General features: G+C 43.3%; 2 long non-coding RNA genes across 3 annotated transcripts in view; one reads left to right on the forward strand and one right to left on the reverse strand.

The window, feature by feature from the left end:
* Window positions 1–26,207, forward strand: part of LOC137307080 (uncharacterized) — a 42,962-nt gene that overhangs the window by 13,927 nt on the left and 2,828 nt on the right. Inside the window, exons 3-4 of one of the 2 annotated variants that reach the window (XR_010959022.1) lie at window positions 21,949–22,020; window positions 24,509–24,590. This is a non-coding gene — a long non-coding RNA (uncharacterized lncRNA). Of the gene's footprint in view, window positions 1–21,948; window positions 22,021–24,508; window positions 24,591–26,207 lie in introns of those variants that run through there. The other variant, XR_010959021.1, reaches the window with a different exon arrangement.
* On the reverse strand, window positions 9,258–11,030 carry LOC137307079 (uncharacterized). Its single transcript, XR_010959020.1, has 2 exons — window positions 10,884–11,030; window positions 9,258–9,557 (listed from the first exon to the last, which is right to left on the reverse strand). It is a non-coding gene; the product is annotated as an uncharacterized lncRNA (long non-coding RNA).

The following is a 26,207-nucleotide window of genomic DNA, read 5'->3' on the forward strand; positions in this document are numbered from 1 at the left end:
CTCACAAAATTGTGTCCAGAACAAACTGTGAGACAGGGACCTGTGTCACATGAGGGGAACACTATGAACATTCACCCCTGGGAACTAAATATCTCAGATAATATTGCTGTGCAGAGTTCAGACCGTAACATATTGAGAGCCAGTAATGAAAAGACATCCTTAATAAGTCCCGAATTGGGAAATAGTCTGTAAGGTGTCTGCAAGTGCCTTCAAAAGCTGCTATAAAACCAATTTCTTCAGAGAGCTTTGCCTCTTTCTATCTCTTTGAGCCGCACGCTCTTAGACATTCTGCAAGCAGTTGAATCCTTTATAAATTCGTCTGAGGAATCTATTTATAAACAAAGCTTGACACTGAACACAGATCCCACACGGAACACAGACCCCATTCTGATCAAAGACCCCACTCTGAACACTGTCCACACTATGAACACAGACCTCACTCTGAACACAGACCCCACTCTGAACACAGACACACATTGAACGCAAATCCAATTCTGAACACAGACCGCACTCTGAACACAGACCCCACTCTGAACAAAGACACCATTCTAAGCAAACCCCACTCTGAACATTGACCCAACACTGAACACAGACCCCCATTCTGAACAAAGACCCCACTCTGAACATGGACCCTTCTCTGAACATTGACCCCACTCTGAACAAGTAGACCCGATTCTGTACAAATACTCCACTCTGAACACAGACGCCACGCTTAACACAGATCTCACTGTGAACACAGATCACGCTCTGAACACAGACCACACTCTGAACACAGACCACACTCTGAACACAGACCCCACTCTGAAGACAGACCCCACTCTGAACAAAGATCACACTCTGAGCACAGATCACACTCTGAACACAGACCCCACTCTGAAGACAGACCCCTCTCTGAACACAGATCACGCTCTAAACACAGACCCCACGCTTAACACAGACCCCACTCTGAAGACAGACCACACTCTGACCAAAGACCCTGCTCTGGAGATTTCTGTGTTAGCGTTGACGGAGCTTTATTGAACATCTGTTCCAAAGAAAACAAACCTAGCATGTTCAATCTTTACTCATCGATAAAATTCTCCAGCGCTGGCAATATCCTGGCAAATCTCTTCTGTCCCCTCTCGAGTGCAATCACATCTTTACTGTAATGTGGTGACCAGAATTGCAGCAAGTATTCAAGCTGTCGCCTGACCAATGTTTTATGCTGTTCTAGCATAACCTCCCTTGTATTCTATGACTCCGCTAAAAAAGGAAAGTATCCCGTATGCCTTTCGAACCATCTGATCTACCTGTCCTGCTACCATCAGGGATCTGTGAACATGCACTCCAAGGTCCGTTGGTTCATCTAATCCTCTCAGTATCCCCCCATTTATTGTGTACTCCATTGCCTTGTTTCCCGTTTCCAAATGCATTTCCTCACAATTCTCTGCATTGACTTCCATTTGTCACTTTTCTGCCCACCTGACCAGTCCATTGATAACGTCCTGAAGTCTACAGCCTTCCTCCTCACGGTCAACCACACGGCCAATTTTTGTATCATCTGCAAACTTCATGGTCAAGCTCCTCACATTCAAGGCCAAATCAATAATATATACCACAAAAAGCAGAAGAGACCTACTACTGAGCCTTGCGGGACCCGAATGGAAACAGCCTTCCAGTCGCAAAAACAACCGTCAACCACGGCAGGACCAACTCGGGTTAGATACAGAGTGAAGCTCCTCCAACACTGTCCCTTCAACAATCCAAGGGCAGGTACAACAGAGGTTAGATACAGAGTAAAGCTCCATCAACACTCTCCCATGCTCTGTGTGTGGGTGCCAGTCCGACACCGGATGAGATCTACTAACAGAGGCCGGGATGTTGCCTGGGCCTTCCCCAGAGATCACTGCCTCCCCCCATTCTCGGTGATTCCACCTCTCTGTGATGCTGTGACCCTGATTCTCTCTCTCTCTCTCTCTGTCATTCCACTCTCACTCTGACCAGTCTCTATCACTCACTCAGTCCCCGTCTCTCCCTCTCTCTGTATGTATCTCCCCTGTTTCTCTCTCTCTGCCTGTTTCTCTCTCTCTCGCGTCCCTCGATCGGTCACTCTCACTCTCCCCCTTGTCTTTCTCAGTCTTCCCCTCTGTCTCTTTTTAACTTTTTGTGCTCTCCTTCTCTTTATCCTCTCTCTGCCTCATCCCCTCTTCTCTCTCTCTCTGAACCTCTCTCTCTCTACTCTCTCTTTCTCACCTTACTCTTTCTATCTCTCTCTCTCTGCCCCACTCTCTCTCCCTCTACCTTCTGTCTCCTTTTACTCTCTCTTTCTCACCCTCCTCTGTCTCTGTCTCTGTCTCTCTCTCTCTCTCTCTTAATCGCTCTGCCTCTACTCTCTCTCTCTCTCTCTCTCCCTCTATACTCTCCCTTTCTCTTGCCCTCTACTCTCTCTCTCTCTGTACCCGTCCTCTCTGTGATAATAAACTAATTGGCAAAAGATCCAGAGGGGAAATGAGGACACACTTTTCACTGAGGTTTATTATGATTTGGAATGCAACATATGAAAGAACAGTGAAACCACATTCCATAAGAACTTTCAAAAGGCAATTGGACATGCCCTTGAAGAGGACTAATTTGCAGGGTTGTGGGGAAAAAGCTGGGATGTGGGAATAAATCGGGCACTTCTTTCAAAGTGCCAGCACAGGTATGACGGGCCGAATGTGTGGTAAATTCCAGGATTTCGTAGACTGTACAGCTCAGAAACAGGCCATTCGGCCCAACAGTTCCATGCCAGTGTTTATGCTCCAAACGAGCCCCCTCCCATATTTCTTCATCTAACCCCATCACCATATCCTTCTATTCATTTCGCATCTCATTTGAAACATATAAAATAGAATATAAGATTCGGAGGGGGCTTGACAGGATCGATGCTGAGAGATTGTTTCCCCTGGCTGGCGAGTGTAGAACAAAGGCGAACAGTCTTCGGACAAGGGGTCGGCCATTTACGACTGAGATGAGGAGGAATTTCTTCACTCAGAGGTTTGCGAATCTTTGGAATTCTCTACCCCAGAGGGCTGTGGATGCTCAGTCGTTGAGTATGTTCAAGGCTGGGATTGATAGATTTTTGGACTTTAGGGGAATCAAGGGGTATGGGGATCGGGCGGGAAATTGGAGTTGAGGTGGAAGTTCAGCCATGATCTGATTGAATGGCGGAGCAGGCTCTCCCTCTCTCTGCATGTATCTCCCCTTAAATCCATCTTTGCTATTCGTCTCAACTATCCTTTGTGGTAGCAAGTTTCACATTCTCAGCACCATCTGGGGAAAGAAGTTTCTCCTGCATTCATTTTTCGATTCAATTCGATTTATTCGTGACTATCTTATAATAATGACCCCTGGTTCTGGTCTCCCCTGCAAGCGGAAACATCTTCTCTGCGTCTACCCTATCAAACAGATCATTAATCTTAAAGACCTCTATCACGTCAGTCCTCAGTCTTCTCTTTTCGAGAGAAAAGAGCCCCAGCTTTTTCTCTCTTTCCTGACATGTGCAACCTCTCAGTTCTATGATATTGTTTGAGAAAACTGAGCTCGATGCACTCTAGAAATGTATTGCCCTTATGTCCCAGTCTATGTGAAAATTAAAATCTCCCTTCCTAACTGCTTTGCCTGAGCGACAGGCGCCTCTGATCTCCGTATTTCTGTGTAGGCTCAATACTTCCTGTTTGAAGTATTTGTTTCATTAAATGAATGTTTTTCATGCCCCAGTTCACCTCAGTGTGTTGAGATCTCCAGTGTGATGGAGCTGTCTGCGGGTTCAGGTTATGATCAGCAACTTGATTCTGTGATCCGGGACTGACAGCGCACCCATTTTAAACTGACATAAAATGTTCTAGGACTGACAGCCCAACCCTTTTAAACTGACACAGAGTTAACCGGCCACTTCCTAGAAGAGCTTCTGGCACTTTCAATTTGCTTTGCAAGTTGGCATTCCCGGGAAACAAATCCTCTGCAGCTGTCTATCAAAGGAACTGCTGGAGGGTAGCAATTTATGAAAATGTACAACATAGGCCTGAAATATCTGTAATCTCTGCAACAATGTATAACATAGGCCTGAAACATCTGTAATCTCTGCAACAATGAATACGTAGGGTTGAAACATTTGTAATCCCTGAAACAACGTGTAGCACAGGCCTGAATCATCTCTAATCTCTGTAAAATTGTATAACATAGGTCTGAAACATCTCTAATCTCTGTAAAATTGTATAACATAGGTCTGAAACATCTCTAATCTCTGTAACATTGTATAACATAGGCCTGAAACATCTCTAAACTCTGTAAAATTGTATAACATAGGCCTGAATCACCTCTAATCTTGATGCAGCACGAAATCTGACCTCTCTCTCCTGCTCGCTGCTCGACTCTTTAATATCTCACCTAGTCAGGTCTCTCTTCCACCCGCCCCTCTCGGGCAGTCAGCAGCATGATTCTAAGTACCGAGAGCAGCACTTTCATCACACACAACCATATACAGTCACATGCACACACATACAAACACATATAGGCACATCCATACACAGAAAAGCACATCCACACACATAAATTCACAGATGCGCACACACATACACACAAACATGAACATACACATACATACAGGCACATACACACATATACACGTATATACATACATATAAAGTCACAGACACACACATAGGGCAAAAACACAAACATGTATATATATATATATATATAAAGGCACATACATACATATACACACACGCACACTCATACGGGCACACACACACACACATAAAGGCACATACACACACATACGGGAACATACACACATATACACACATACACATACATAAAGCCACACACACACACATAAAGGTAGATACGCACAAATATTCATACATACTCATACAGGCAAATACACACACATAAAGGCACATGGACACACATCAAGGCACATGCACAGACATACACATACACAAACATAAAGGTATAGAATCATGGAAAGTTAAAGCACAGAAGGAGGTAATTCGGCCCACTGTGTCCGTGCCGGCCGATAAAGAGCTATGCAGCTTAATCCCACTTTCCAGCACTTGGTCCGTAGCCGTGTAGGTTACGGCACTTCAAGTGCTCATCCAAGTGTTTTTTAAATGAGTTGCGAGTTTCTGCCACTTCCACCCTTTCAGGCAGTGAGTTCCAGACCCCCACCACCCTCTTGATGAATTTCTTTGTCCTCAACTCCCCTCTAATCCTTCTACCAATTCCTTTAAATCTGTGTCCCCTGGCACTGACATCTCTGCTAAGAGAAATAGGTAATTTTTATCCACTCTATCTAGTCCCATCATTATATTATGTACCTCAAGTAAATCTCTCCTCAGCCTCCTTTGTTCCAATGAAAACAAACCCCAGCCTATCCAATCTTTTCTCATCGCTAAAATTCTCCAGCCCTTGCAATGTCCTCGTAAATCTCCTCTGTACCCTACTGAGTGCAATCACATCTTTCTTTTAATGTGTGACCAGAACAACACGCAGTATTCAAGCTGTGGCCTAACCAATGATTTATATAGTTCTCGTATAACCTCCCTGCTCTTATATTCTATGCCTCGGCTAATAAAGGAATGTATTCCATATGCCTTCTTAAGCACCTTATCTACAAGTCCTGCTACCTTCAGGGATCTGCGGATATGCACTCCACGGTCCCTTTGTTCCTCTACAACTCTCAGTATCCTCCCATTTATTGTTTATTCCCTTGCCTTGTTTGCCTTTCCCAAATGCATTATCTCACACTTCTCTGGATGGAATTCCATTTGCCACTTTTCTGCCCACCTGACTTGTCCATTAATATCTTCCTGCAGTCTCCAGCTTTGCTCCTCACTGAAAACAACACAGCCAATTTTTGTATCACCTGCAAACTTCTTGATCAAGCCCCCCACATTCAAGTCCAAACCATTAATATATACCAGAAAAAGCAACGGACCGAGTACTGAACCTTGCAGAACCCGCCTGAAAACAGCCTTCCAGTCGCAAAGATGCCCTTCGACCATTTCCCTTTACTTCCTGCTACTGAGCCAATCAATCACTCTCACTTGGATCACATGGGATTGTACTTTTTAACCAGTCTGCCATGTGGGAGCTTGTCAAAAGCCTTGCTAAAATCCATGTACACGAGATCAAACGCGTTACCCTCCTTCTTACCTGATCAAAAAATTCAATCAAGTTAGTCAGACACGACCCTCCCTTAACAAATCCAAGCTGACTGTCCTTGATTAACCAGTGCCTTTCTAAATGAAGGTTAATGTTATCCCTCAGAATCGATTCCAATAATTTGCCCACCACCGAGGTTAGACTGACTGGATATATTACTCTATCTATCTCTTTCTCCCTTTTTACACAATGGTACAGATTGAAGAGTCCTCCAATCCTCTGTCACATACCTGTAGCCAGGGAGGATTGGAAAATGATGGTCAGAACCTCCGCTAATGCCTCCCTTGTTTTTTCTGAGCAGCCTGGGATACATTTCATCCGGGCCGAGTGATTTATCGACTGTCAAAAATTCCAATCTCGTTAATATTTCCTCTCTCGCTATGTTTATCCCATCCAATATTTCACACTCCTCCTTCTTAACTTCAATTCCTGCATTATCCCTCTCCTTTGTGAAGACAGAATTAAAGTATTCATTTAGAACCATACCCACATTTTCCACCTCCACACATGGGTTAGCTTTTTGATCTCCAATAGTCTGTACTTTTTCCACAGTTATCCTCTTGCTCTTTATGCATTTATAAAACATTTTTTGGGTTTTCCATAATTTTAATTACCAGTATTATTCTTTGCTTTCCTAATTTCCTTTTAAATTTCACCGATTTAATTTAATTTCATTTTCCATACTCCTCTAGGCTTTCTGCAGTATTGAGCACTTGGTGTCTGACATAAGATTCCTTTTTTTGCTTTATCTTACCCTGTATGCTACTTGTCACCCAGGAGGCTCTAGATTTGGCAGTCCCACCCTTTATCTTTGTGGCAACACGTTTACTCTGAAACCCTTGAATTTCCCTTTTAATGGCTCCGACTGCTCTGACACTGATTTAACTTCAAGCAGCTGTTTCTATTTCACTTTTGCTAAATCACTTCTCAGCTTAGTAAAATTGGCCTTAACCCAATTTTGAACTTTAACTCCTGTTCTATCTCTCCTCCACCCTATTTCATCTAACCCTATCAGCATACACTTCTGTTCATTTCTCCCTCGTGTGTTTATATCGGGATTTAAAAGGGATTTTGGTGTCCTTGTGGAGGAATCATAGAAAGTTAGCATGCAGGTACGACAATCAATTAGGATGGCAAATGGCATGTTAGCCTTTATTGCAAGGGGGTTGGGTTAAATAGTAAGGGGGACTTGCTGCAATTGTACAGGGCTCTGGTGAGATCGCACCTGGAGTGCTGTGTACAGTTTTGGCCTCCTTACCGAAAGAAAGATATACTTGCCTTAGAGAAGATTCAAAGAAGGTTCATTTGGTTAATTTCTGCTCCCTAGATTCATCTCAATTTGTGGAAATACGCTGAGCAAAATATCAGGTATTGCTTGCCAGCTATTCAAAAATTTCACATCAAATTAGAAAATGAACAAACAGATTCAGTAACAGAGACGGACTGTCAAAAATAAGGAAAAACAAGGTCCAAAAGATTCGCAGAGAGAACCAAATCAGAGGCATGGATAATTCATGGATGAAGAAGAGTGTGTAAATGTCACTTGAGGATGGAAGATAATAAAATTAGTTCAAGAATCGAGGCTGCATGAGACGTGGAGGCAGAGGTGCAGCAGAAGTTAGGACCAAAAGCAGGCTTCGCTCTCGAGCAATGTCAAAATCTTGCAGGATTCCATGCCACTGGTGGGCCTTGCACATCCTGAGCAGCTCATTTGCGAACTAGGGGTGCAGAAGCTGTGATCAGCTCATGCAATGTGTTCAGAGTACAGGCTGGGATCAGTGTGAAAGTGTTTGTGTTTGGATAGTCCTGTTGCATCAGGGATCTTAACTTAGAACGAAGACCCGGACAGAGAGAGAAAGTGGGTAAGTGACAGACAGATAGGAAACAGTGACAGGTGGAAATAAGTGAGAGAGAGGGAGATTTAGAGAGAGAGAGAAGAGAGGGTAGGCGAGATAGAATAAGGCAGAGAGATAGAAAGGGGGGAGGGAAGTTAGAGCAGCAGCGATGGAAAGGAAGAGAATGAGAGACAGGAAAGCGGCAGAGTTGGCGAGAAACAATGATGCAGAGAGAAGAGAGAGGGACGATACAGATGGAGTGAGGGGGAATGAGAGCGAGGCAAGAAGAGGGAACGAGAGATAGAGAAGAGAACAAGGCAGGAAGTGTAAGAGAGACGAGGCAGAGTGAAATAAGCTAGAGGTAGCGAGAGAGAGAGAGCGATTGAGAGATCGAAAAGAGAGACCCCGTCAAACTGAATGAAAGAGGGAGAACGAGGCAGGGAGTGACAGGGCCAGAGTTAAATAAACAGAGGCAGAGAAATCAGAGGCAGAGAAAGATGAAGCATAGAGAGAGATAAATTAAGTCAAAGAGAGAAAGAGTGAGTGAAAACGAGACCGAGAGATTAGGCAGAGGCAGAGAGAGCGACAGAAGTTGGAACATGTTTTATCTTTGCTTCCCTATACAGTTAAATATTTCTTATATTTTTTATTCTTCTAATGTAAGAGCGCTGTTGGGTTATAATCACAGGTTTTGAACCCATACAATTGTGTTCAGTAAGTAATGATTTTGATATAGTTACTGATGTCAGAGCAGCTTCATCCAACAGCATCGAGTTATACTGCCAGATTCACATGGGTCTCTTGTCAATCTCCCTCAACACTGGCACATCAACTCTCCCAGGGCAGGTACGGCAAGGGTTAGATAGAGAGTGAAGCCCCATCTACACTGTCTCCATCAAATACTCCCAGGGCAGGAAGAGCACGGGCTAGATTCAGAGTTAAAGCTCCCGCTTTAATGACCAATCAAGCAATCTGATGGGCCTGATGCAATGTGTGTCTCCTTCCAATCTGCCTGAAGAAACCCGGTCAAGTGAGATATCTTGAACCTTGAACGCCTGTCTTATTTCAGTAATTTTCTGAATGTGTTATTAGGCACTTTCAGAGATTCCCTGCTCTGGTCTCCTCTTCTCATTACCGACGATTCCGACATCTTCCCGCAGCCTCATAAGACCCCTGAGCATGCAAACCTGGGACACAATGATCCAAAAGAGAAACAAGACACGGATATGAAGCTGTGATCAATGCAGTGAGATTTATTTCTGAGTACAGCCCATTATTCAGACAGCAGTAATACAGGGTCCGAGGGTTATGGGACGAACACAATCAAACAGAGCCTGCTCCCCGTGAACGAAGGTTTCATTCAGTGAGAACTTGGAGCGCTCGGGCTGGTGAGAATCCATCACTGGATCTTTCACTAGTTCGGCCTGCAACAATGGAACCCATCGTGGCAGATCAGCAGCAGAGTCTCCTCGTTTGTGTTACAAGATCCCTCACGACACATTGCTCCAAGCGAGCTGCAGTTGAAAACGTGCACTAAAATACAAAACGAAGAGTTAATTAATTGACCGTTCTGAACAAAGAGGGTGGGAGATCAATGAGAAAACATGAAGCTGAGTCTGTCCGTGTTACCGGGACTGACTCTGGACCACACATGAACCTCAGCTCATTTTTACTTCATTAAACCTCGCATTGACCTCTCCCCGACCTGTAGAGACTCACTCTTTGTTCTCAAGGGCAGCACAATAGGTTTTCCACAGAATGGAGCCCACCATTCCCGCTATCTGAGACCAGAGACAAAGAAAAGAAAGTTCTGACATTTATATCGAGCCTTTCCCGTCAACAGAAGGGTCGAAGGTGTTTCAAAGACAAAGGATTATTTCTGAAGTGCCGACACCATGTTGGCACCAAATTGCTCACAGCAAAGTCCCACAAACAGAAAATGAGACTTGACAGTGTGGGGAGTTTCTGGTCATGTTCGTTGAGAGAGTAATGTTGGTCCAAGACACCAGGAGAACTCCCAGCTCTTCAAATAATGCCACCAAATGTTTCCTGCCCCATGAACGGGAAGACAAGGTCTCCGTTTAACGATTCATTCAAAAATGACACCTCCAACAGTGCAGCACTCCCCCAGTGCTGGGCTGTATGTACTGGAGTGGAACATCAACCCACAACATGTTCACTCAATTCCCAACTGAGGCAAACTGACACCCGGCGACTGAACTTGATAGTTTCACTGTTGATTCCTCTACTCAGTTCATGTCCTCATATTCTGATCTCTATGTAGACTGCAGAATTATTAGGATTCAGAAACCTGTTTTGAAACCCTTTTGATCCAATCCCTTCCCCTCATGTTATGAAAATCTGACTCGTGTCTGGGGTCCGGTTCCACAGATGCCTCCAGTATCGCTCCCAATTCACCATTCTTCATCTGGGTCTGAGCAGTGAGTGTGGGGGAAAGGGGCTGAAGGAGTTCCTGATGCCGTTCGGACTCTTACACTTTGTAGCAGGTAGCACTGATTGGGAGCAGGAACTGTGAGTTTCGCCCTCCCTAATACCTGGGAACTGAGACCAATTACTGAGTCTCCCAAACAGGTCAATGCTCCGGCTGAGATCCACTGACTTGGCACTGGCCAGTAATTTGTGCTTTAATTCCTGGTCTGTTTGGATCATCAAACAACACCCACCATCCCCACTACCCGCTCAGGTACCGACTAAACAATCGGGGGATTTAGTTGGTTCAGGTTAAATTCTTCAATCATTCTTACAATAATATTCATTTAACCAATCAAACCGTGTGCTTCATTCAGATCATAAAATAGTTTAAACAAAACTTGGTGTTGCGAGATCAGAGAAACTTACCTCCGCGACTTGCGACAACGACGCGTCCTCCCAACCTCCACCAATCAACAGTGATGGACTGAGTCAGCACCAGGACTCCAAATACCAAGAGCAGGACTTTCATCATCTTCCGCTGAGTTCCTCAGAGTCAGGATCAGACGGCTGGAGTACACAAGTTCTGTATCTAGACTCAGAGAGTTTGCTGTATTTATAATCGCATACACGGGGAGGGACTCTCTGAAAATATTCGGAGAAAACGAATTTCCCTTCTGTGTAACCGTGAATCAGTTGGCAGCTTGCCTCAGTTGGCAGTTCTCTATCTTTCAGATCACAAGGTTGTGTTTTTGGCCCCACTTCTGGTTTTAAAACTCGAGCTGATCTGACAGGATGTGCCAGGCACACAAGCAGGACATTTCACCCTTAACTCCACCCAAAGTATTGCATCCACATGAGCTCGAAATCAGACCCCTCTCTCCTGCACGCTTCCCGTGCACTTTAATATGCCATCTGGTGTGATGTCTCTGGTGTGATGACTCCAAGAACCGAGAGAAGAGCTTCCATCAGTTCTGGCACAGAGAGTTGTCTGCATTTTTTCATCAGACACACGGGGACTGACCGCTCTCTGAAAAAATCCTGGGAAAAGTTGTTTCCTTTCTGTGTGACTGTTGATCAGTTGGCAGCTGGACGAAGTTGGCAGTTCTCGATCTTTCAGATCACAAGGTTGTGAGCTGTGGCCCAACTAAAAGGCTTAACACGTGAGTTCAGGTGACAGAATGTGACAGGTACACGAACAGGACATTTAACCCATCAACTCCAACTACAGTATTATCTCCACGTGAAGTCAATATATACCCCGTCGCACCTGCTCGCTCACCTTGCTCCTTAATATTTCACAGTCTGATCTCTGTTCTACCGGTAAACAGACACAGAATGTTCATGGACTGACTGCACATCGCTTTTAAATTGACACGGAATGACCCGGGACTGACAGCACACCCCTTTTAAACAACCACAGAATGATTCTGGACTGACAGCATAGCCCTTTTAAACAGGGACAGGATGATCCGAGACTAACAGCAAACCCCTTTTAAACAACCACAGAATGATCCGGGACTGACAGCACATCCCTTTTAAACAGACACAGAATGATTCGGGACGAACAGCAAACCCCTTTTAAACAGATACAGAATGATCCGGGAATGACAGCACACCCCTTTAAAACAGACACAGAATGATCCGGGAATGACAGCACACCCCTTTAAAACAGACACAGAATGATCCGGGAATGACAGCACACCCCTTTAAAACAGACACAGAATGATCCGGGAATGACAGCACATCCCTTTTAAACAGGGACAGAATGATCCGGAACTAACAGCAAACCCTTTTGAAACAGACACAGAATGATCCGGTACTGACAGCAAATCCCTTTTAAACATACAGAATGATCCGGGACTGACAGCGCAGCCCTTTTAAACGGACAGAATGATCCGGGACTAACAGCAAACCCTTTTTAACCAGACACAGAATGATCCGGAAATGACAGCGCATCCCCTTTAAATAAAAACTAAATGATTGGGGATTGAAGTTGAGGAGGAGTGTGAAATATTGGATGGGATAAACATAGTGAGAGAGGAAGTATTAAGAGGATTAGCTTCTTTGAAACGGGATAAATCACTCGGGCCGGATGAAATGTATCAGAGGCCGTTCAAAGAAGACAGGGAGGAAATAGCGGAGGCTTCAACAATCATTGTTCAAACTTTACTGGATACAGGGGCAGTGCAGGAGTATTGGAGGACTGCGAACATTGTACCGCTGTTTAAAAAGGGAGTGAGGGATAGGCCGATTATTACAGGCCAGTCAGCCTAAACTCAGTGGTTGGCAAATTATTGGTATCAATTCTGAGGAACGGGATATACTGTCACTTAGCAAAGGCATGAACTGATCAAGGACAGTCAGCACGGATTTGTTAAGGGGAGATCGTGTCTGACTGACTTGATGGAATGTTTCGATGAGGTGACAAGGAGGATCGATGAGAGTAGCGCAATTGATGTAGTCCACATGGATTTTAACAAGGCTTTTGACAAGGTCCCACATGGCAGATTGATCAAAAAAGTAAAGGCCCATGGGATCCAAGGGAGAGTGGCAAATTGGATCCGAAATTGGCTCTTTTGCAGGAAGCAAAGTGTAATGGTTGACGGATATTTTTGCCACTGGAAGGCTGTTTCCAGTGGGGTGCCGCACTGCTCGGTACCAGGTCCTTTTCTTTTTGTGGTATACATTAACGATTTGGACTGAAACGTAGTGGGCACGATTAAGAAAGTTGCGGATGACACAAAGATAGGCCTTGTGGTTGACAGTGACGAGGAAAGCTGTAGACTGCAGGAAGATATCAATGTACTGGTCAGGTGGGCAGAAAAGTGGCGAATGGAATTCAATCCGGAGAAGTGCGAGGTAATGAATTTGAGGAGAGCAAACAAGGCAAGGGAATACACAATAAATGAGAGGATACTGTGAGGTATAGATGAAGTGAGGGACCTTGGAGTGCATATCGACAGATCCCTGAAGGTTGCAGGAAAGGTTGATAAGGTGGTTAAGAAGGCATATGGAATGCTTTCCTTTGTTAGCCTAGGCATAGAATATAAAAGCAGGGATGTTATGCTGGAACTGTATAAAACACAACTGAGGCCACAATTTGAGTACTGCGCACAGTTCTGATCACCACATTACTGGAAGGATGTAATTGTACGAGAGAGGATGCAGAGGAGATTTACGAGGATGTTGCCAGGACTGGAGAATTTTACCTCGGCTGGTGTTGTTTTCCTTGTAATAGAGGAGGCGGAGGGGTGATTTGATTGAGGTGTCCTAAATTATGAGGGGCCAAGATAGAGCAGGTTGGAAGGACCTATTTCCCTTAGTGGAGGGGTCAATAATCAGGGTGCATGAATTTAAAGTGATTTGCAGAAGGTTTAGAGCGGAAATGAGGAATCTTTTTAAACCCAGAGAGTGGTGGGCGTCTGGAACACACTGCCTGAGAGGGTGGTAGAGGCAGAAACCCTCAACTCATTTAAAAAATGCCTGGATGTGCACCTGAAGAGCCTTGACCTACAGGACCATGGACAAAATGCGGGAACGTGGGATTGGGCTGGATGGCTCGTTTCTCAGCTGGCGCGTACACGATGGGGAGAATGGCCTCATTCTGTTCCGCAATTTTTCTATGACTCTATGATTCTAGGCATGGAATGATCTGGGACCGACAGCGCACGCCTTTTAAACAGCCACGGAATGATCCGGGGCTGACAGCGCACGCCTTTTAAACAGCCACAGAATGATTCGGGGCTGACAGCACACCCCTTCTAAACAGGCCCAGAATGATCCGGGACTGACAGCACACCCCAACTAAACAGACACAGAATGATCCGGGACTGACAGCACATCCCATTCTAAACAGCCACAGAATGATTCGGGACTGACAGCACACCCCAACTAAACAGACACAGAATGATCCGGGACTGACAGCACATCCCATTCTAAACAGACACAGAATGATTCGGGACTGACAGCACACCCCAACTAAACAGGCACAGAATGATCCGTGACTGACAGCACACCCCAACTAAACAGGCCCAGAGTGATCCTGGACTGGTATATATTAAACACCTGGACTTGGGTATACAGGATATAATTTGAAAGTTAGCAGAAGAGACGAAACTCAGAAACGGGGTAAACAATGTAGAGGATAGTAACAGTCTTCAGGAGGACACAGACAGACTGGTGAAATGGGTCCATCCATGGCAGATGTAAATTAACGAAGAGAAGTGTGAAGTGATACGTTTGCTGGAAGAATAGGAGAGGCAATGTGGGAGAACAGAGCGATCTGTGGGTATATGTGCACAAATTTTTGAAGGTGGCAGGACAAGTTGAGAAGGCAGTAAAAGATGAGAGATCCCGGACTTTATTAATAGAGGATAGAGGACAAATGGAAGAATAATATACTAAAACTTTATAAAACAATGCTTAGGCCTCAACGGGAGTATTATGTCCAATCTGAGCACCGCACTTTAGGAAGGATGTCAAAGCCTCAGAGAAGGTACAGAAGAGGTTTACTAGATTGATTCCTGGGATGAGGGACTTCAATTATGTGGAGTGACTGAAGAAACTGCTTTGTTCTCCTTGGAACAGAAAAAAGTTAAGGGGTGATTTGATAGAGGTATGCAAAATCATTAACAGTTTTAATAGAGTAAATAATTAGAAGCTGTTTGCAGTGGCAAACGGGTCGGTAACCAAAGGACTCAGATTTAAGATGATCGGCAAAAGAGCCAGTGAAGATATGCGGTCGGTTTTTTTTCGCAGCGAGTTGTAATGATCTGGAATGCGCTGCCTGAAAAGTGGTGGAAGCAGATTCAATAGTAACTTTCATACTAATGTGTAAAAGTGAATTGGATAAATTCTTGAAGGGTAAATAATTGCAGGGCTTTGAGGAAAGAGCAGTGAAATGTGTAACATGGGCCTGAATCATCTCTAATGTACACAACAATGTGTAACATAGGCCTGAATCATCTCTAATGTACACAACAATGTGTAACATAGGCCTGAAACATCTCTAATGTACACAACAATGTGTAACACAGGCCTGAAACATTACTAATCTCTGAACCACTGTGTAACATAGGCTTGAAACATCGGCAATCGTTGCAACAATGTATAAAATAGGCCTGAAACATCTGCAATCGTTACGACAACTTGTAACATAGGCCTGCAACATTTCCAATCCCTGCAACAATATAAAGCATAGCTCTGAAACATCGCTATCTCAACAATAATATATGACTTAGGTCAGAAACGTCTCTAATATTTGCAACAATATATAAAATAGGCCTGAAACATCTCTAATGTACACAACAATGTGTAACATGGGCCTGAATCATCTCTAATGTACACAACAATGTGTAACACAGGCCTGAAACATCACTAATCTCTGAACCACTGTGTAACATAGGCTTGAAACATCGGCAATCGTTGCAACAATGTATAAAATAGGCCTGAAACATCTGCAATCGTTACGACAACTTGTAACATAGGCCTGCATCATTTCCAATCCCTGCAACAATGTATAACATAGCTCTGAAACATCGCTATCTCAACAATAATATATGACTTAGGTCAGAAACGTCTCTAATATTTGCAACAATATATAAAATAGGCCTGAAACATCTCTAATTATGACAACAATGCATAACATGGGTCTAAAACTTCTCTTAACTCCACAAAAATATATAACATAGGCTTGAAACATTTCTATTGTCTGCAACAATATATAACATATGCCTGAAACATATTTAATCTCTACATCAATGTATGCAATAAGGCTAAATCTTCTCTAATCTCAACAACAATGTGTATCATAAACCAGAAACGTCTCTAATCTCTTACACAATGTATACAATAAGCCTGAAACTTCTCTAAATGCTACAACAATGTACAACATGGGCCTATATCAGCTCCAATATCTACAACAATGTATAACATGGGCCTATATCAGCTCCAATATCTACAACAATGTATAACATGGGCCTATATCAGCTCCAATATCTACAACAATGTATAACATGGGCCTATATCAGCTCCAATATCTCCAACAATGTATAACATGGGCCTGTATCAGCTCCAATATCTACAACAATGTATAACATGGGCCTGTATCAGCTCCAATATCTACAACAATGTATAACATGGGCCTATATCAGCTCCAATGTCTACAACAATGTATAACATGGGCCTGTATCAGCTCCAATATCTACAACAATGTATAACATGGGCCTGTATCAGCTCCAATATCTACAACAATGTATAACATGGGCCTATATCAGCTCCAATATCTACAACAATGTATAACATGGGCCTGAAACATATAATCTCTGCAACAAGATGTAACATAGGCCTGAAACATATCTAATCTCTACAGCAATGTATAAAAAAGAACTGAAGCATCTTTAATCTCAACAAAAATGTGTTACACATGTCAGAAAAATCTTTACTCTCTGCAACAATATAAGAAAAAGGCCTGAAACCATTCTAAACTCAACAATAATATATAACATAGGCAGCAAGCGGCTCTGATTTTTGCAACAAGATATAAAATAGGCATGAATCATCTCTAATATCTCTAACAATGTATAATATAGGCCAGGATCATTTCTAATCTCTGCAACAAGATGTAACATAGGCTTAAAACATCTGTAACATCTGTTACAATGTATAACAAAGACCTGAATCATTTCCAATGCCTAAAACAATGTGTAACGTAGGACTGAAACATCACTAATCTGTAAAACAAGGTGGGACACAGGCCCGAAACATTTCTACCCATTGCAACAATGAGCAACAAAGCCCTCAACTATCTGTAATCTTTGCAACAATGTATAACATTATCCTGAAACAGCTGGCATCTCTACAACAATGTGTAACATCGGCCTGAAATATCTGCAATCGCTACAGCAATATCTTACATGGTCCTCAAACATCACTAATTTATACAACAATCGATAAAATTGACGTGGAACATCTCTAATCTCTACAACAATGCGTAACATCGGCCTGCAACAATGTAGAAAATGGGCCTGATACAACTCTAATCATAGAAACATAGAAACATAGAAAATAGGAGCAAGAGTCGGCCATTCGGCCCTTCGGGCCTGCTCCCCCATTCAAAATGATCATGGCTTATCGTCGAACTCAGCATCCTGTTCCCGCTTTTTCCCCCTCACCCTTTAGCATTAAGAAATATATCTATCTCCTTCTCAAATACATCTAATGACTTGGCCTCCACTGCATTCTGTGGTAGAGAATTCCACAGGTTCACCACCCTCTGAGTGAAGAAATTTCTCTTCATCCCTGCTCCTGTACTCAAATCCTGATGCAATGAAGGCCAACATACCATTCGCCTTCGTAACTGCTTGCTGCATCTGAATGCTTGCTTTCAGCGACTGGTGTACGAGGACACCCAGGTCTCATTGCACCTCCCCTTTTCGCAATCTATCACCATTCAGATAATAATCACTACAAAAATGTATGACAAAGGGTAAAAACGTCTCCAATCCCGACAGTAATGTGTGACATAAGCCTGAAACATCTCCAATCTCTTGCAACAGTGTATAACATATGTCTGAAATATATCTAATTTCTACATCAATGTGTAACATGGGCCTGAAACATCTCTAATCTCCAGAACAATCTGTAAAATAGGCCCGAAACATCTGTGATCGTTGCAACAATGTATATCATGGCCCTGTCACTTTTATATCTTGTAATACTATGTAACACATTGTTGTAGAGATTAGAGATGTTTCAGGCCAATGCTACACATTGTTGAAGAGATTAGAGATGTTTCAGGCCAATGCTACACATTTTCCGAGATTAGAAATGTTTCCAGCCTATGTTATAGATTGCTTTTGAGCTTCGAGATGTTGGAGGGCCATGTTACACATTTTTGAAGAGATTACATGTGTTTCAGGCCTATGTTGCACATTGTTGTAGAGATTGAAGATGTTTGAAGCCTACTTTAGACATTGTAGTAGAGATTAGACATCTATCAGGACGATGCTGCACGTTGCAGTCGCGATTACAGGCGTTGCAGCCTGTGTTACACGTTGCTGTATAGATAACATGTTTCAGGCCTGTATTACACATTGTTATGGAGATTAGAAATGTTTCTAGCTCATGTGATACATTGTTGTTGGGATTGCAGATGTTTCAAGCCGGTGTTACGCATCTTTGTACAGATTAGAGACGTTCCAGGTCTATTTTTTTGCATTGTTGTCAAGATTCGAGTTTTTTCATGCCTTTGTTATGCATTGTTGTAGAGATCAGAGAGGTTCCAGGTCTATTTTAAACAATGTTGTCGAGATTAAAAATGTCTCAGAGATTGCAGATGATTCAGGCCTATGTTCCGGGTTGTTGTAGAGATTACAGATGCTTCTGGCCTATATTTCACGTTGCTTTAACGATTACAGATGTTTCAGGCCTGTGTTACCATAGTTGTACAGAAGACCGATGTTTCAGTCCCATGTTGTACATTGTTGAGAAGATAACAGTTATTTCAGGTCTGCGTTGCACATTTTTGCAATGAAAAGTGGTAATTTAGGCCTGTGTTCCACATCGTTGTAGAGATTAGTGCTGTTTCTGGCCTATGTGATACATTGTTTCAGAGATTACAGATGTTTCAGGCCTCTCTTACACACTGTTGCGAAGATTACAGACGTTTCCGGTCTCTGTTGCACAATTTTGCAATGAGTGGAAATGATTGAGTCCGTTGTTATACATTGTTCGAGAGATTGGAGATGTTCCAGGCCCATGTTATACAATGTTGCAGAGATTAGAGATGCTCCAGGCCTATGTTGCATATTGTTGTAGATATTGGAGCTGCTTAAGGCCTATATTACACATTGTTGTATCATTGGAGATGTTTCAGGCCTATTTCATATATTGCTGCAGCGAGTCGAGATGTCACAGACCCATGTTACATATTGTGGTAGCCATTGCAGATATTCCAGGCATTTATTACATCATGTTGTGAAGATGAGAGATGTTTCAGGCCCATGTTGCACATTTTTGCAATGAATAGAGTTAATTAGGCCCATGATACATGCTGTTGCAGAAATTAGGAATGTTTCAGGCCCATGTTATACATTATAGCAAAAATTGCCGAAGATTCTTGTCTATGTTACAGGTTGTTGTCGAGGTTAGATTTGATTCAGGCTTATGTTTTATATCATTGCAGAGATTGGAGATGTTTCAGGCCTATCTTATACTTTGTTGCAGAGATTAGTGATGTTTCATTCCCGTGTTATATATTGATATAGAGATTAGTGAAGATTCACTCCCCTGTTATACATTGTTGTAGAGATTAGTGATGTTTCATTCCCGTGTTCTACATTGTTGCAGAGATTGGAGATGTTTTAGGCCTATCTTATACATTGCTGTACAGATTAGTGATGTTTCATTGCCCTGTTATACATTGTTGTAGAGATTAATGATGTTTCATTCGCCTGTTATACATTGTTGTAGAGATTAGTGATGTATCATTCCAGTGTTATACATTGTTGCAGAGATTGGAGATGTTTTAGGCCTAACTGATACATTGTTGTACAGATTAGTGATGTTTCATTGCCCTCTTATACATTGTTGTCTGGATTAATGATGTTTCATTCCCCTGTTATACATTGTTGTGGAGATGAATGAAGTTTCATTCCCGTGTTATACATTGTTGTAGAGATTAGTGATGTTTAATTCCCGTGTTATACATTGTTGTGGAGATTAATGATGTTTCAAGCCAATTTTATACATTGATGTAGAGATTAGAGATATTTCAGGCTCACGATATACATTGCTGGAGAGATTACAATTGTTTCAAGCCTATCTTACACATCGTTGCAGAGATTACACATTTTCATGCCGATGCTGTACTTTCTTGTGCCGATTACAGATGTTTCAGGCCTGTGTTACAGTTTGTTGCAGAGATTATACCTTTTCAAGCCTATGCTGTACATTGTTCTAGCGATTACAGGTTTCCCATGCCTATGCTACACATTGTTGAGAGATTGCAGATGTTTCAGGCCGATGTTACGCATTTTTCTAGAAATTAGCGATGTTCCAGGTTTATTTTGTACATTGTTGCAGAGATTAGAGATGTTTCGGGCCTATATTACATATCGTTGTCGAGATTAGAGATGTTTCAGGCCTATGTTGCACATTGTTGTATCGTTTGCAGATGTCCCAGGTCTTTGTTACATAATGTTGCAGAGATGACAGATATTTCAGGTCCATGTTGCAGATTTTTTGCAATGAACAGAGGTCGTCAGGCCTATGTTACGCATTGTTGTCGAAATTCTTGATGTTTCAGTCCCAAGTTATACATTTTTGCAAAAATTACAGATATTTCTGACCTATATTACGGGTTGTTGTAGAGATTAGATTCGTTTCATGCCTATGTTATACATTGTTGCAGAGATTGTTGGTGTTTCAGGCTTAAGTCAGACATTGGTGCAGAGATTTTAAATGTTTCCTGTCTATGTTATACATTGTGGTAGAGACTAGATATGTTTCAGTCGTGTGTTCCTCATTGTTCTTTAAACGACAAATGTTTCAGGTTCATGTTACACATTGTTGTGAATATTACAATGTTTCATATCTATGTTGCTCATCTTTGCAATGAGCTGAGGTATTTCAGGCCTATGTTACAGATTGTTGCAGAGATTAGAGATGTTTCAGGTTGACGATACAAACTGTTGTTGAGATTAGAGGTGTTTCAGCCCTATTTTATACATTGACGTCGAGATTGGACATGTTTCAGGCCTATTTTATACATTATTGTGGAGATTAGATATATTTGAGGCTTATGCTGTATATTGTTAGAACGATTACAGATGCTTCATGCCTATGTTACACATTGTTGTAGCGATTGCAGATGTTTCAGGTCTATGTTACGCATTTTTCTAGAAATTAGACTTGTTCCAGGTCTATTATATACATTGTTGTAGAGGTTAGAAATGTATCAGGCCTATGTACACATCGTTGCAGAGATTAGAGATGTTCCAGTCCCATTGTGGTAGAGATTAGAGATGTGGTTACTCATTGTGATAGAGATTAGAGATTTTTCGGGCCCATGCGACACATTGTTGCAGCGATGACAGATTGTTCCGGCACATGTTATACATTGCTGCGAAGAGTGATGATGTTTCAGGCTATGTTGCACATTTCTGTAATTAATGGATGGGCTTCAGGCTTATGTAACACTTGTTGCAGAGATCAGAGATGTTTCTGCCCTGTTGCAGAATATTGCAGACATTAGAAATGTTTCAGGCCTATTTCATATATTGCTGCAGAGACGAGAGTTGTTTCTGGCCCATGTTACACCTTTTTGTTGAGATTTTTGCAATGAATAGAGATGTCTCAGGCCTATGTCGCACATTGTTGTAGCGATTGCAGATGTTCCAGGCCTTTGTTACATAATGTTGTAGCGATGACAGATGTTTCAAGTCCATGTTGCACATTTTTGCAATGAATACACGTGTTTCTGTCCTACCAGGTCTTGCGGACCTCAAGTGTCCACAGCGGTAGAACTGCAACTGAAGCCCGCAGCAAAGAGCACACAGCACAGGTAAGCTTTCCCATTCCTTGACAGAACAGAATCACCACTTCCCTTCGGGCTTGAACTTGCAGGTTAACGGGAGTCCCCTGGGAAATAGTGGACAGTTTAAACTCCGGTCGCTTCAATACATTTCCTTGAAAAATAAGTTTCTTAGTGGCGTAGAAGCACAAGGAGTCCGAGAGATATCGATTCATAAATTATTAAATGTGGCAATGCTACAACAACAAGAACTTACATTCATATCATGCCCTTAACGTCCCAAGGCACTTCACGGGAGTGTTACCAAACAAAATTTGAAAAGGACCCACATAAGGAGATAGGTGACCAAATGTCTGGTCAAATAGATAGGTTTAAAGGAGTGTCCGTGAGGAAGAGAGAGAGGTAGAGAGGCGGAGAGGTTTAGGAAGGGAATTCCAGAGATCAGGGCCTAGGCAGGTCAACAAGGCCATAGAAAGTGCAAACAAAGCACTGGGGTTAATTTCTGGAAGAATAGAATTAAAAAGCAGAGAAGTCATGTTAAACTGATATAGCACTTTGAATGGACCTCACTTGGAGTACTGAGCACATTTCTGGTCCCCATGGTACAAAAATCCCGTAGAGGGACTGGAAAAAGTGCAAAATGATTTACAATGGTGATACCAGAACTGAGACATTATAACGATCAGGGAAGACTGAACAGGCTGTGGTGCATTTTTCTGGAAAAGTGAAATCCGAGAGGTGACCTTATAGAAGTCTTTAAAATGATGAAGGGGTTGTCTTGGGTCGACGGAGGGAGAATGTTTCCACATGTGGGGGAGACCAAAATTAGGATGCAAAAATATCAGAAATTCAGCAGTAAACCAATAGGAATTCAGCAGAAACGTCTTTACCCAGAGAGTCGTTGGAATGTAGAGCGTGTTAGCACAAGGAGTAGTTGAGCTGAATAGCATGAATGCATTTAAGGGGAAGCTAGATAAGTACATGAGGAAGAAAGGAATGTAAGGATATCATGATAGACTGAGGTGAAGCAGAATGGGAAGAAACTCGTGTGAAGCATGAACTATGGCATGGACCTGTTGGGCCGAATGGCTTTGTTTGTGTGCTGTAAATTCGATGTCATTTTATAGTGAATTGTGAAAAGTCGAGGTGCAGCACTCAAAACAAACTTCAGCAAGCGGCTGTGTGTCACAGAGAGTCAACACTTCGGCCGCTACGGATCTGAAGGTCTTACTTAAACTGAATGTGGGGTTTTCAAACACAGTCCTTGCTGAGAGGTTGGATTTGTGCCAAACCGAGCATTAAATGGGCGGACCGGCTTTTATGTGCCGATCAAGAGCACCCAAAACATCTTCAAAACCTCTCCCTCAATCACTGAGGCAGAAGGGAATATAAGGTTATATTGATAGGATTAGATGAAATCAGTCGGGAGGAGGCTCGTGTGGAGCATAAACACCGGCGTGGATCAGTGGGGCCGTAATGGCCTGTTTCTGTGCTGAACATTCTCTGTAATTCGATGTTATTCCCTCCTTCTGCTTGGCTTCGTTCTTCGAGGGAATGGGAATTCGATAATATTGAAAATGGAGAGTCAACTTTTGTAAGTAAACTTCAGTGAGAGATCCTCTCTCGCCACGGGATGTAAAAAAATGCCGGACAGACTGAAGACTCTGTGTTAGAAATGGTCGGGTGTAAAACACATTCGGAACATGTTGGAAAAGGTTACGCCCTGTGTCTAAAAACAACGCGACAGGACTCGAAGCTGTAATCTTCTAACAGCAACACGATTCAGACTGAAATCAAGCGCCTTTTCCATTCGACCACGCGGCCACTGACACGAGAATAAAATGTATTGGAGAAAATTCTGAGCAGTTTCAGGGCCCGTGATCTCCAGGTTGAAAGGATGAACGAAAAATAACAGGTATCGAATAACTGAAAAGTTCCACTGCGAGCCGGGTTAGAATCTGCCCGAGGAAAGCCCAATGGATTTCGAATCCAACGACCTGAACCTATCGGCCATCGTAGCTGAAATCTCACAGGCACGCAAGGAGAATAATGCAGTACTGGAGGGAGAGGATGTCTTGGAGGGGTCAGAGAGTTAAGAAATAAAAGAGGTGCCATGACACTACTGGGTGTATTCTGTCGGCCACTAACCAGTGGGAAGGATATCGAGGAGCACATTTGCAGGGAAATTACAGAGAGGTGCAAAAGCCATAGAGCAGTGATAACGGGGGACTTCAACCATCCTAATATAGACTGGGGTAGTAATCATATATGCGGCACAGAGGGGGAGTAATTTTTGAAATGTATTCAGGATAACTTTCTTAACGAGTCCGTTTCCAGCCCAACGAGGAAGGAGGCATTGCTGGACTTGGATCTCGTGAATGAGGTGGGCCAAGTGGAGCAAGTGTCAGTGGGGGAGCATTAAGAGAGAAACTGGCGGATGGGTCAAGAACCAGAGGAGTGAGATTTAAGGTAATTTGCAAAAGAACTAAAATTGACATGAGGATTTTTTTTTACACAGTGAATGGTTCGGATCTGGAATGCACTGCCCGAGAGGGTGGTGGAGGAAAATTCAATCATGGCCATCAAAAGGGAACTGGATAAGTACTTGAAAGGAAAAAATGCAGTGCTACGGGGAAAGGGCGGGGGAGTGGGACTAGCTGGATTGCTCTCTCCATCAATCTCTCTCTTTGCCCCCCTCTCCACCTATCTCTCTCTCTGTCTCACTCTTCTCTACTCGCTCTCTGTCATTCTTTGTGCCCTTTTTGTCTTTTTCTCTCTCATTTTTTCCCCTTTGCTCCCTCCCTACTCTGTGTCTCGCTTTCTGTGTCTCTCTATCTCTCGCAATCTGTCTTTCTCCATCTTTCTCTCACTCTCTATCTCCTTTTTCTGTTAATCATTACAGATTCGTTTCCTCAAGCTGCACAGTTTTCCTCTGTCTGTCCCGATGTGTCTCTTTCCCCTTCCCTCTCCAGACTCTCTTTCTCTCTGTGCCTCTCTCTCTCTCTGTCTCTCTCTCTGTCCCATTTCCTGTCTGTGTTTGTGTGTGTGTCTCTCTCTCTCTCTCTGTCTCTCTCAATCTGCCTCTCGCTATGTCGCTTTCTGTCTCTTTGTATGTCTCTCTGTCTATCTCTCTCTATCTCTCTATGTGACTCTATCTCCGTCTCTCTCCCTCTCTTTCTCTCTCTGCCTCTCTGTCTCTCTCTGCCACTCTGTCTCTCTCTGTCGTTTTCTCTCTCTGTCTCTCTATCTCTCTCCCGTCCCTCCCTCTCCTGCTCTCTCTCTCCTTCTCCCCCTCTCTATCACTCTCCTTCTCTTTCTCCCTCTCTCCCTGTCTCTCTCTCTCTCTGTCACTCTAAGTTTGTGTGTTCGTCACTCTCTCGGTCTCTCTCCCTCTCCCTGCCTCTTCCTCTACCTCTCGCTTCCCCTTCCCCGGCTAGAGAATCTCGAAACGAGACAGGATAGATGCTGAGATGTCGTTTCCATTGGCTGGAGAGTCTGGAACTAGGGAGCATAGTCGCAGGATAAGCGGTCGGCCATTTAAGACTGAGATGAGGAGGAATTTCGTTACTCAGAGGTTTGCGCATCTGTGAATTCTCTCCCCCCAGAGGGCTGTGGATGCTCAGTCGTTGAATACATTCAAGGCTGAGATCGATAGGTTTTTGGACTCATGGGGAATAAAGGGATATGGGAATTGAACGGGAAAGTGGAGTTACTGGAGAAGATCGGCCACAATCTTATTGAATGGTGGAACAGGCCCAAGGGACCGAATGGCCTACTCCTGCTCCTATTTCTTATGTTCTTATGATCTTATATTCTCTCCCTCTCTCTCTGTCTCCACCTCTCTCTGTCCACTCCCTCTCTCTCTCTGTCTCCACCTCTCTCTGTCTGCCCCCTCTCTCTCTCTGTCTCAGTCTCCGTGTGTGTGTGTGTGTCTTTCTCTTACTTTCTTTTTCTCACCTTCTATCTCTCTATCCCTCTCCTGTCTGTCTGTCTCGCTCTCTCTTCCATCACTCCTGGTCAGCAATGACCCCTGCTGGAAAGTGCGGTAGCGGCTGGCAACGAGAGCCCCTTGTGACACAGGAGATAAGGCCCTTGGTGTGAATTGTCAATGAGGCAGCCTGGGTCTGTGGAGCCCGTCCCTCAGCAACAGTCGGTACGTGTAGCGGGTGGGAGGAGGGAGAATGGAAAGATCAATGTCAAGTGAATCACTAATATCA

Source organism: Heptranchias perlo, chromosome X, assembly GCF_035084215.1.
Source record: "Heptranchias perlo isolate sHepPer1 chromosome X, sHepPer1.hap1, whole genome shotgun sequence".
Taxonomy (NCBI): Eukaryota; Metazoa; Chordata; class Chondrichthyes; order Hexanchiformes; family Hexanchidae; genus Heptranchias; species Heptranchias perlo.